The sequence below is a fragment of the Ooceraea biroi genome, chromosome 6, assembly GCF_003672135.1.
Source record: "Ooceraea biroi isolate clonal line C1 chromosome 6, Obir_v5.4, whole genome shotgun sequence".
In the NCBI taxonomy this organism is placed as follows: Eukaryota; Metazoa; Arthropoda; class Insecta; order Hymenoptera; family Formicidae; genus Ooceraea; species Ooceraea biroi.
In genome coordinates this window covers 4,205,251-4,218,579 of record NC_039511.1, presented here as the reverse complement: position 1 = coordinate 4,218,579, position 13,329 = coordinate 4,205,251, and the positions used below count along the sequence as shown (strand labels likewise).

At 45.5% G+C, this 13,329-nt stretch overlaps 1 protein-coding gene across 1 annotated transcript in view; it reads left to right on the top strand.

Moving 5' to 3' along the window:
- The first annotated feature begins 1,551 nt into the window (after positions 1 to 1,551).
- LOC105281430 (acetylcholine receptor subunit alpha-like 1) overlaps positions 1,552 to 13,329 on the top strand; it is a 116,326-nt gene continuing 104,548 nt past the window's right edge. Inside the window, exon 1 of the mRNA XM_011342684.2 lies at positions 1,552 to 2,105. The gene's annotated coding sequence lies outside the window, so the exon portion shown is untranslated. The remainder of the gene's footprint in view (positions 2,106 to 13,329) is intronic.

The window sequence follows — 13,329 nt, the reverse complement described above, 5'->3', positions numbered from 1 at the left end:
CTGCTGCACCGACACGACTCCCTGGTGCAGGACCCGCAACGGTGCAAGGATCGGGAGAACGCGCGCGACGGGAGAGTATGGTGACTGACTGAGTGACGCACACGCACATACGTACTATACGCAAGCACGCACGTACGCGACACTGGCAACATCTACAGCGGGACTCGCGTGAGCACGCATGTACGTACGCGCGTAGAGCACGGCACCGAGGAAGGAGACCGAGGCAAAGACGGAGATACGAGGGAGAGTACCGCAGCTGGGATCCGCCAGGAGTACGAAACAGACGGTAGCGGATCGCGAGTGGAAACGGTGAAACGCCGTATGTCGGGCCAGGCAACAGTCGCGGAAGGTGGTGTGAGCTGAACGTGGTGGCGGCTTGTGTCAAATGCGGCCAGCGAAAGCTCGAAACACAGCAGCCGGAATCATGAAGGAGGAGGCCGAGCGGTGTCCGATGTTGATCGGGATGCCCCGTACGGTCGGTGGATTAGTGGCGTTTCGTTTGGTCGGCTAGATGTCCCGAATACGCGAGCCGATCAGAAGAGAGAACGACGATAGGCAGCAGATAGATTGCTCGAGAAAGAAGAAAGAGAAAAAGAAGCCTGGAAGTGAAAGGATAGAGAGGAGCAAGGTGTGTCGAGAAGACAGGAGGTCTTCGAGGAGGTCAGCGTGGCTTCGTCGAGGTGGCCAGTGGTAATGGCAGTGGTGGTGGTGGTGGTGGTGGTGGTGGTGTAGTGGGTGCTCTCTGGGTGAATGATCGTCGTCGGCCTCGTGGAAGAGGCGGCCGCCGCTTATGCGGGTTGCCGCGTGTGCCGCATCGTCGTTCGCATATAACTGGAATACGTCGTCGAGGGCGGCGAGCAACCGTACCGGAAGAATCGTGCGACCGGGGTGGTGGTGGCGGCGGAAGGGTCACGTCGTCGCCGCGCGTGATATCGGCGCGACGTCCGGTCGTACGGTGGTGGTGGTTGTTGTCGGATCGCATTGTCGGGTGGAACTACCGATCGTCGGCGCAGCACCGGGAGGCCAAAGTAATCCGCAGTCGTCGACTTGGCGGCGGCTGGCTGGGGCCGCTGAATTCCGTGGGGTATGGCGAGCTGGCCGGCGTCACGGAATTCCCGTCCCACGAGCATGACGAAGGGACCGAGGAGGCCGCGCGCGAGCCCGGTTACCGCGATTACAACGACGACGAGGAGGAGCGTGATGCCGATGATCGCTGCGAGTGCGACCGCTACGACTACGACTACTGCCAGCACGAGGATCGCGCCGCTACCGAGGAACTCGACGACGACGATAATGACGACGATGACGACGACGACGATCGCGACGACGAAGATGACGCCCGCGCCGAGCAAGATGCTGACGACGATGTCGATGGCCCTGGCGACGCTGACGACGATGTTGAAGATGGCAGTTGTGCTTGCCGTTGTTGTCGCTGCCCCCGGAAGTTCCTCGTTCCTCGGACCATCGATGCCCTGGTAGCGGAGGCAACGGTCGCGCGTCACCTCCTCAATCGTTAGAAGCAGTGCTGTTGTGCCGTCCGGATCTCTCCCTTTCGGGGCTATCTATATCCGTCGGTGGTGCGTCTGGTGGGTGCTGGTGTGTTGGTGCGCCGTCTACCGATCCCTCGTGTTACGGGTTACTGCTGCCGGCCGGCCGGCCGTTTGCCTACGCGTATCCGCAGTGCGGTCGACCACCGGGTGACTACCGAAGGCCATTTACCCGGCTGGCGGGGCGCGCGTCGACGACAGTTGCTCGTTACGGCGCGGAACGACGACGTACGCGACGACGGCGATCGCGGCGATCGCGGCAACCGCGGCGACGACGGTGACGAGGACGAGGACGACGACGACGGCGGCGCGGACGCGGACGGGGACGAGGACGACGATTACGGCGGTAACAGCGACGACGACGACAACCACGTCGGGGATATGTGCGGGTGTGCTACGTCCACGCGGCGAGGACAGGGGACTGCTGCGGGTAAATCGGCACGGCGCGCCAAGTCCTCGTGTTCGGTACATAGGACGCCCGGGGTACGGTAGCTCGTCCTTCAGCGTTACTCCTCATCGACGCTCGCGGGCAATGTGCCCACCCGCCGGGATAGCAACGTGAGTACGCTTTCCGGTACTTTCGCCCACTCCCTTCGTAGTGACGCGCTTAGAAATGGCCGATCCCCGCGATCCCCGTTGGCTTTTTGTAACGCGAGAGAGCTGTCTGTCCTCCGTGGACGTTGAATACGGTCAATCGGTCTGACCCGATGTTGTCCATAATCATTTAATGCATTTCCCTTGATGTATTTTCACGGTATTTGTTACCGGCCGGCATTCTGCGCTGATAAAGTTTGCAGAGTTGTTAATCGACACTTTCGGAGTAAAATTGCGTGTACCGGAATCGGGTTATTCGGATATCAGGAATTCATTTTTTATATATTGTCAGTTTATTTGATATTTTCATAGTCTGAAATTTTTTCTAAAAAATTCGATTATGCAGAATATTGATTAATACTTGAATGTGTCTATCATGTTATAAAATACTATTAATACTGGTGGAAAATGTTCGTTAATGCCAGTTCAATATTGAAATATGATTTTGAAGTACAGGTATTTTTGAATAAAACTTCGTTGAAACCTTTCTCTTAGGAGAGTTCGTTTTAAGAAATTATCTTCGTCAGTTTATTCGGTTATTAAAGACTTAATTTCCGTAGCGCGATGCTCGCGAGAAATGGTTCGTGCTTAAGAAACTGAGTAAAACCGTAGGTGAATTTCTCTCGCAATAAGAAACATTGAATAACTTTCGGCGATTTCTGATATTTTCGCCTGAAAAATTCCCAGCGACCCTTTTTATGTCGTTATATCGTTTCGAAGAGCTTTCATCGCGTTTCTTCCGTTTGATCAAGCAAGGTTGACATAAATCACGCTACTACGATCGCTACAAGTCTCAGTTGCATTCCCATGGAGTTTTTCACCTGTCGAGACTGCCGAGTCACGTGACGCATATTGAAAGAAAAGTTTACTCTCTTTCTCTATCTCTTTCTTCGGTCAAGTTATAACTTGATTATCGATTTGATGCTTGTCGATTTCAATTGGTGCGCCAGATGAAAGTCCCGTGTGTTTCACTTACGAGTGACTCCGAGCAACTCGCGTGAAAAAATGAACGATCGATCGATCGAGCTCAGCCCCTCTAGTTAAATACACGCTGAGGCTATTTCTCCGCGACGCCCGCGTCCTTACTCGAAGCGAAGGATAAATTGCCTCTTCCCCGAACTTTTCTCCAGGAAAAGCCACCCGAAAGCTCCTACGAAGTCATGCGAAAACGTCGGAGTGCTTTCAAGGGGCGGAGAGAAGGCCTGGGCGTAGTCCTCCTGCCACGCTTGTCTGACCTCTCTTTTCCTCTTCTACTTCCAGTGCGTCCGCTCGGCCCTCATTCGGCGATGATTTAAGATTTTTCCAAGATAGATCAATCGCTTGCAGATGTTTCTTTTACATTGAGCCGTTTCTTAATATATTAACGTTCCCTCGACAAATCATATACGGAGCGTCACACGATAACTAGATTAAGCTTTAATGACAGGTTTTCGCTCGGGTTATCGTTCACTAAACTTTTTCAGTTTGTAAAATTAAATATCCATACTTTGACGTAGCTAAAGTATTCTTAAGTTAGAAACAATTGGCGAGTTTTTTCAAATCATCCGAGCGTAGTCTTCCACAGTAAATGTGCGTAATGTCTGTTACCCGCTCGCTAGTGTATCCGTTATTTTTGTCTGCACAAACGATGTGAATTGTACCATAGAACGTTTCATAAGTCTTTATATGATTATCTATACGTGTTTGAACTGCTCTTCTATCAATGTTAAATGTTAACTAACATGGTAAATATTAAATTTTTCTTTTACCGATCGATATTAATGTAATCGTAGGAAACAAAAGCGTTTGCGTGTTATGTGGTGCCGAGTGTTTGAATATTGCAGAAGTTATGCTTTCGCGTCAATGCCGTCGGTTTTATGCTGGAAGTGAAAAGAGGTGCGTAATGTATTAGAAGTAATGTCTCTAGAGCGTAATCGTCGTATTTTGACGTTGACGTATATGTGACCGTGATAAAAGCAATTTTAGACGGGGTTTGACAGTAAATAATAAAATGTTGCTGTTTACGCGTATTCGTATCCACTTTCTTTGCTTGCAATAAAAGAATGGGTTGCATTCCGCGACATCGTAGAAATAATGTAGAATTTTCACAGTTCTTTGCATCATACTTCTTCCTTTCTGTCACTATCGTGTCAGGCCACGGTATTCCACTTATTTAGATTGCAAACGAAAAATGTTCTCACGCGGAGTATGGAAGAATGCAAAACATGATGCCGTTATTCTTATCGCTAAAGTAGCGGAAGATTGATGAGTATAAAAGCCAAACTCGCGAATATTTCGCACTTTTTTCGATATTCAACTACAAATGCAATCTTATTCTAACCGTATATTGTGTTTCCGAATAAAACAAGCGTGTAGGTAAAGTAAAACAATATTCCAGCATTTTTATGTATTAGTTTCAAAATAAAAACGCGGAGCCAAACAATTTAGTTAAAACTTCACTCGCGTAACGGTTTTCCAATTTTTACAACGTATCCTCAAAAGTGAGGAATTATTAAAAGAGTTCCGTTTTTACATAATCCTCTGTTTTATGATAAAAGATGTTTTTTGAGTTCTCAAAGGTAATTTATTATTTAAAGAATCCCTTTTTTCGAGATTGCTCTGTTCGATTCACTACGCACAAAAAGAATTTCGTAGTGCAGTCGTGATCTAGCTTTCAGGTCGACGGTGTCTTTGCGTGTGTGTTGTCCGCGCGTACGATTTAGGACAGGATTTAAAGTGCACTTTATCATACTTCCTACATGCGTACGTGCGCGCGTGCGCGACGTGTGCAATAAATCCGTTTGCATTTGTGTCACGAATTTTTCCGTCTCTCCTCTCTCTCTCTCTCTCTCTCTCTCTCTCCTTTTATTTCTTGCTCTCTTTCCTTCTCTTTTTCGCATTTTCTCCCCTAGTTTGGGTTTTATAGCCACCCGTTGTATACCGCGACCAGGATCGTCAACGCGAAATATTGTCGATCGTGTACACTACGTTGGTACGCGATGCTTCCTTTTCAGCTGATAATTTTGAAGAATGACCCTTGGCCAACAAAGGCTGCGATAACTTGTACAAATGACGATGAAAAATCGTTGAACTCCCATCAAAGCTTCCGCGTCGAAACCGCCGACGACAGCGGAACTATAGCTTTTTTCAATTTTCGACGAGTATCACGGGGGTGCGCGCGGGGTATGAGGGGAAAGTTCTCATTTACGGTTCGGCCGAGTCGTTTCGTCGTTGCCGCGACATTTCCGGATAAAGCGCGACACTTCCGGCGTGTTGAACGAACTCGGGTTTCTATGGAAATGCGTGCGCGAGCGAACGGTCGAAACCTGCTGATGCGCCAGCGTTTCCGCGTACGTCGTCATTCTCGATGTCGTTTTGCGACGATAAATTCACTGATTTACATTGAAATCATAAATGAAAACAATCATCCGTCGGAATGTAAATGAGAATCACTCTTACATTATCCCATTTTTATCTTCCTTTCGTTTCGATGTCGAAAAAGTGTAAAATATTTTTCGGAGGAGAGATCGACGAGTAGATTAAAAGTGTTGATCGAAGAGATTGTCATCATGCTTCAGTAGTGGTAATACAGGGCGATTATAAGAAGTGCCGTTAGAGACGAGGGGAAGGGGATGTCATCGTCAATCAATTGTCTCGCCCATGTTCGACGGCGTGTGATTTAGCGACCGGGATTATATTGATATTATTCAAATTTATGATCTACCTACCTGCTGGGCGTCTGTGCCCCGGATGAAATTTACATTCGAATTAATGTCCGGCTCTCTCTCTACCGTGCTGTATTCAGTTTGCAGCTCGTCGCGCTGGTTCGCCTCGACGCGATTCTCTCGAAGAACCTCGCGAGAACTTTCTTTCTTGATTGATTGCTGCATACAGATGCGGCCGGAGGATGGATCGAATAAATGGTAGCCGATAAGCATAGCGAAATAGATGGCTGTCGAACGCCGCCGAACATGAAAACCGTTTGTAGCATTAATATTGTTTGCACGCGCGAAAGAACGTGAGCTGATATCGGATATGCAAATTGTCAGAAAATTTCAAGCAGCATATTTATTATATTTACCGTAATCCATGTATAAAATATCGGCACATCTGTCGTAATTCCTTTTAATGGATACGTAAAAGAGCGGAACAGTCGAATTGCCGACTAATTGTCACTTAATATTCGACGTTGTCGAGCGTTTCGTCCGCTTCATCACGACGTGCGCAGTTTAACGACTTTGGAGAGCTTTAATCGCGATAATATACCAAAGAGCGAAACTATTTGCAATTACGCGGGGATAAATCGTGTGGAAACTTTCATCCTACGTGAAGGTCCTTAATAGGTAATCTCTAGCTTCAAAATTCTCTTATTTCATTAGCTATTATATGCGTTTAACTCGCGTCGATTATCACCTTTTTAATAGCAAAATAAAAGTGGAGCGACCGACTTTCGCATAAACGCGAATCACCGGCAAGATGAGGGTATAAAAAAAAGAAAAATTGCGTGAGCACACTAATCACGCTTGTAAAGTCTTATTATCGAGGTAATGCGTTTCTCAGCGATGAGACCACGCACGGGATGAGGGAAAGAGGGAAAGAAGAGGGATGCTCCGACAAACTCCATTTCTACACTTTAACACCCAATTGCGACCGCGGGGGGGGGGGGAGATGCGTTATTTCGTCGGCCGGTAACTGCCGTTAAATTATATGGAGTGTTTAATCAGGTTACTAGCTCCAACCGCGATATAAAAATTCAGGAGCGTAGGAGACGGGATATCGATGGACGAGGGGGATCAATTTCCGGCCGCGGCCCACCCTCTGAAAGCTCGAGTCCTCACCGTTTGTTTATGATGAGTTTTAATGATGCTCGCGTGGTCAATTTCCGAAATTCGCGGATTCGTTTATACTTGAAAACATTGCCGAACCGCTGTGTCGTCGTGAATAAAACAGTATTTCATTATTAAATCGAGGTTTCGTCGAATCGGTTAAAAGAGGCTATTATGTACGTACTGATGGCTTCCGGATAGATACCGCGTTCCATAACAGCTTGGTGCCGACGTTTCGCAGACATTGCAGTCCGCATCAACAGGGCTGAGCTCCGATACTGAGCTCTCTTAATTTGCAATGGTCCTTATGTATCCACCGCAATTAACCGATTAATTGATTCGATCAACGTTTGTCCCTTCTTAAAGTCAAGCTATTACGTAATTTGTGTATCCACTGCAATTAATCGATTAATCGATTCGATCAACGTTTGTCTCTTCTTAAAGTCAAGCTATTACGTAATTCGTGTAATTCGCACAAGCATCATAATCATTACCGCTCGTCGGTGTCATAATGGTACATGGTATAGTACTTGGTAATTATGAAATTCTTATATCCATCATAAGTTTTTGCGGTGGCTCGCGTTACGAAAGTTAGTTTTGAGCTGTGAACTGGAATGCGTTGCGAAAACTTGATTCAGAGAACGTTGCACACGGAAAGTGACGCGGAAAGTTACGATGCTTAAAATAAAATATACGTGTGACAACGCAATGTGCATGTGCCCACTCAAGTGCGAGTGTAATGGTTGATAATTGGATGGAATAACAGATCGTAGTTGAATTCGGTACAGGTGGAGAGTCGCGATGAATGATGATCTCTCTCGACATTCCCGCACTAAGGAGAAATCCAGTCTGAACCGTCCGGGATGCGCCATTAAAAAATAATGGTGAAAGTGGAGCACTCTCTGCATAATCGTTCGCAAACAGCTCATTAATAATTCAGAGTTTTGTATCTTATGAATATTGTCATTAATTTTATGAGCTGCTATCTCTCGCGTAAACAAAGAGAAAAGAAAAAGAGAGACAAAAGGAGAGAGAAGCGATAACAAATATATTATATATATATCGAATTTCGTCAGCTGAAAATACAAGCGTTGGCAATTATAAATCGAATCGAAAATAACGAAGTAAACAGATCAATCGGAGAGCGCACAACCGAGACGTTAATTCTTCAAAGGAAGCTGAAAGCCTGTTTGCAGCTTTTTCTACTTCGCGGGTAATGCCGGTCAGTTGCGGACAATGTTTAAAGCGACCGAGTTGGCCGTTCACTGTAAAGTGGTGGTGTTACGCTGTATAGTCGAGTGAACCGCACCCACCATATTGCTCTATTTTCTTATGCGTACATAATCGAGTTACGAGCCTGCGTCGTTCGAATATACAGCACATTTATTCGACCTTAATGTAATTAGGATGTTATTATGAAGGTGCCGCGATGTCTGATGAATAATTTAGTGTTGCGAAACGTAACAATACGGTAACTTATTTCTTGTAATATTTTATTCTATTTTCAGGCATATAAAATACGATTATTTTATATAATACACACTCTCTCTCTTAAAAAATGCCGCATGATTATAAAACGAGATGAATGTAATTCATCGCAAACGTTTAGTAATGGAATCGAGGAATTGACTTAATTTGCGGTTTCCCTCATGTATTGATATTACGCGCAGCAAATACGCATTGACTGTGTTTTTCCTTTCGAGTGTGATGCACTTTGACCTAATGGTACACTACGAGCCGTGGATTAAATCGATATCAAATCAGCATATGTATACATACATACGTTTTATAAAATATTCTTTTAGAGTATCGAATGACTTGTATCGCACAAAATTGCAGTTACTCTTCGAGATTCAAGAATTTCTGACCCATCCGAAACTTGGCGCGTATGCCGATCTATCATTGTTCGAACCGTAGAATCATACGCGAAAAGAATGGCGGTGCCCAAAAATAAATAGAAAGCGTGGCAGCCCCTGAGATGACGCGGAGAAAAACGTTTACACTTCCAAATCGAAGACGTACGCACGTATAGCAAGAATAAATATTGCGCCCTTATATCATTCTCGCTTTATCCACTCGACTGTGTCGATCGCATCTCAAGCGTTTACAATACTCACGAGCGATCAATCCACGGCGAGCCGCGAATTCAGGTATCAATCACGCGCGGGATCAACGCGCGTCGACGTAGAGCCGGGTATCCATCAGGAAAGCGCAGGAAAGTTACCCGATATAAAAGGGAAATGCCAATACGGAGTCGACTAAAATTCGTAATTCCGGATCAATCGGTCGCGCAGTGTTTTGCAGTCCTGCATGATCAGCCGGCACAAGTCCGTCGTGTATCCCGCGCCAATTTCGCCTCTGATCGATCGATGTCGGGGCGTTCATCTATCCACCGCAACTCGTTTCAGGCTGGCCAGTTAATGAAATCTATAACGTGCCGGCGCACAATCGGGATGTTAATTTCGGTCCGCCGTCGCGATGCCGGTATGCGCCGAATGCATTTTTCATGCGGGGTTGAGTCTGGGGTCTCTCTCGAAAACGGTTCATCCCGGCGCGAAGTGTTGCAGACAGCGGAACCGTAACAAACGCACGAGCCCACGCGCGCGCGGCTTCATTTTTCTCTCTTTCACGAGCGCCGGCGTGGCGAACGATAAAGCACTTTGTGATGCAAATGTTTCGAAATAATAATTCCGTCCTGCGTATCTCACACAGCCGCGCTCCGCGAGCCGTCTATCGAATGGTCGCCTATTCGTGGACGAAGTTGACCGAGTTTGATCCGAGGCAGAAGAAAAAAGAGAGAACGCCGGTCATATCCTGTCAAAATGTGATGAAATATGACGCATCGAGCGCGTATCGAAGCTGCTTATTATTAATAGCTTACGTCATCAGACAGAATCACTTACCCTCGAATCAGGATATCGACTCCATTATATTTCTCAAACGAGTAGATAGGATATTTTCTCACGTCCTCCGAAGAGATCCATTTGCGGATTCTATGAGGATCTCGCAGCAGATCTTCTCTTTACGAAGTTGTCAAGATATCGATAATATGAATAGTATTGTTTACTGATGGCTGTCATTAGGAATAAACATAAAGAGAAATGAAGGAAGATATTACGCATTTTGCTAAAGAGATAGAACTTTTATTCATCATTTTTATAAGAAATAATATCCTGCGGATAACCGGAATTGATATATGTCCGTTCGGATCTCGTCTCTTGCAGCAGTAGTGCAGCAGCCGGAGTTCGAAGCGAACGCATAATCCCGACACGGTCTGTGATAAATAGATCTCTACAATGGATTATGGCCTCGTGAGCTAAATATGGCTTACGTATTTACGTATATAATACAGCTTGGGGGCGCAAGACAAGATCTAATTAAGTGTTGCCGTTTGTACGGCACTCCGTTATTCCGGCGTGTTACTCCTTTACAACGATATTCAGGTAGAATTATTGTCCTGATAACAAAGCGCGCAGCAGACAGTGTGCACCGTGGGCGATTTTCAAAGGTGCCGGGCCTGTGCACGAGTCAGGCCAAGCAGAACCTAATTACTTGTACGACTGTACGGTCTGCAAGTCTCTCGGAAGTTTCCATTCAATCGTTGGATTCAGTTGCCTTAATAGCGCACCGAATCCACCGATAACCCTTCACAGTTTTGCACGGGGACATTCTGTGGGACCGTTTAACGATTCTAGACGTTATATCCGCAGTCTGTAATCGCCATCCGGGATCGGCTCAGCACCGGATGCGACAGACAGGTTCGCGAACAATTGGCCGAACGTGCACCGCGTGTCTTTAATCAGTAGTTGCCTTAATCATAAATTTTTTAACAAAGTGAGAACGTTAGAAATCATTATTCTTTGATAAAAACTTCACGAGACAGTTATCACAGAATTATTTCGCTCGAAAGAATCGAGATTTTACAAAGTTAATATTTTTAATCGTCCATTAAGGAATAAAATGTGGACGTTAGTCGTTTCTCATCGTGATAAATAAGTTGATAAATTCGAAAAGCTTCGCGATAAATCCGTGTTATTCAAGCGTTCCCAGTCGAGACATTTTATTTCAGGCTCCCTACAATTTTCACGTATCTTACAGTAAACGCGATTAATCACAGGGGAAGCAATCTGAGTACCGTCACGCACTATCTCAGCGTATCTTATATTTTATCGGATAATTCCCAAGCGCGAACATCAAGGGAAAAGGATGTAGGCGTATCTAGATAAACGGATACTTTGGTATTGAAAGGAAGATTACGGAACGGTTCCGGAACGGCACGAGAATTTGGTGAGGGAATAGCAAAAAGGAGAGGATCGAATGATAAGGGAGAAAAGGAATTAAACAAATCTTGAGCACGGTGGTCACCAGAAAAAAGGCACATAAAACCGAATAAAAAGGGACATACGCTGGGTTTTAGGTAGGCAGATCGATCGATGCGTTTGTTTTTGCTCGAAAATTATTAGCCTGCAGCTATAAAAGTGCTATATGCATCGTTGTATATCGTAAAAAATATGTGCGATTAAGCAGAAATACTATACGACATAAAAAAATCGTGGTGGCAAATGTGGCTTTGAAAAATATCGGTTAGGCGAAATAGCTATAGGCCGAGGTTGTGAGTTTATATTGACGGAATGTGCACGAGAGTCGCTATTGATCGATGGGATCAACGATACTTTCTTCGTTGTTGTGTATTTGGTCAAATTGAAATTGACACCCGCGATTTTTCTCGTTGTTGGCGCGTTCGCGCACCGACGGACGTTCTAAGTATTGAGAATGACAGACGCAGTGTGAACGGGGAAAGGATAACGACAGTGTCGATATCGATACCGACGAAACGGAAGTCGCGACAGTATTGACGCGTCAGCGCAATACACTGCTTTATTTCGAGCCCGTATTAATATTTTTGTGCAATTAACGCCGTGAAATATAAGACTGATTAATACCGGATAATTTCATCGAATCAATTAAATATAATGAGTATCTCCGTAAGTTGGACGTATACATTTTGCGAGGAAGCGAATGATTCGACGAACGTCAAAGCAAATCTCAATTAATTATAGCTGACTTGACGAATCAATCATTATACGAAGTAATCAACGTTAACTGTGTGATTATGAATACTATCGTAATTACTATTAAATACGGATAGATTTGCGATGACAAATTTAATAGGCTCATAAGCGATTTATGAATGCTAGGCCGTAATTAATCACACTTCAAATTGGAGATCATAATTGGTGTGCAAGTTCGCGCGAGTGTGTGAGTGTCGACCAGTCGAGGCAATGACATTTATATTTTTGCCCCCGCGATCCCAAATGTTATTCCTGTCGTCTGTTCTGTTTGCCGATTTCATTTGCATTGCCAATAAAGGTATCTGATCCGCCCGTTTGAAACTTTCAAGCAAATCGTTTCTTACCGGGTCAACACGATCGATTGTTGGTTTCTATGTGTGCCGGTATTTGTAAGACTCGGATAGTCCGCCGACTGTTGATCGCAATACGCGAAAGACAGTGGAAAGTTTGAAACAGACACTTTTGCATGAGCTCGCCAAAGTTTCGAGAACTGCACGCCGTGTAACGACGCTGCTATACAGGTCAAGTCGAACTTCTCTCGGAGCTCGTATTCAAATACGGTATCAAGCGTCTGTTTTTCCCTGTTGCTCGAGAAAGTGTTTTGAGACTGTCACCATTCTGACACAACGAAATATTGCAAGTAGTCATTATTACAGCATAACATTCTCTCATATCTCTTTTCTAGTAAATGCACTGCCATTTTTCCTGCTCGCAACTTTGTTGGTGTCCAAATTTCAAAAGAGTCTTTTATCGCATCTGATGATTCATCAACGTGAATACGTCTACTCCGTTGGAGTTTGCGATAACGCTGCATAATATAACAACGTGGAAAGTACTATTAATCCGTTAAGGGTTAAATGGAATTGTGAAAAGCAAAGTTTTCCTTCCAACGCCAGCTCGGAAAGTTTGAAAAGCTATCTCGTTAATGCGCGTAAGCGCACTGATACGAGAAATTCTGTCAATCCCGAGCCCGCGTTTAATCACTCGAATGCACCGTCGTTTCCCCTCTTACGGCTTTCTTTCTTCCTTTCGCACGTCGTATCGCGTATATGCGATACCGGATTTTCACGAGCGCTACCGATATGAACGAGCGTCGCGAACTTCGGCCGTGAATAGGGCAAAAACACTCCGCCAAATTAAAAAATATGGCAGGGGTCCAATGTCCCGTACGCTGGCACGAAACTGCGCCCGTGATTTCTTTCCTCCCGTTCGCCGAAGTTCAGTCATGCGGCACCATCGGCTGAATTATTCCCAAGGAAAATCCCGGCCATTTTCGCGCGTACGTTCTCCCGCGCGAAAATGGCACGACGG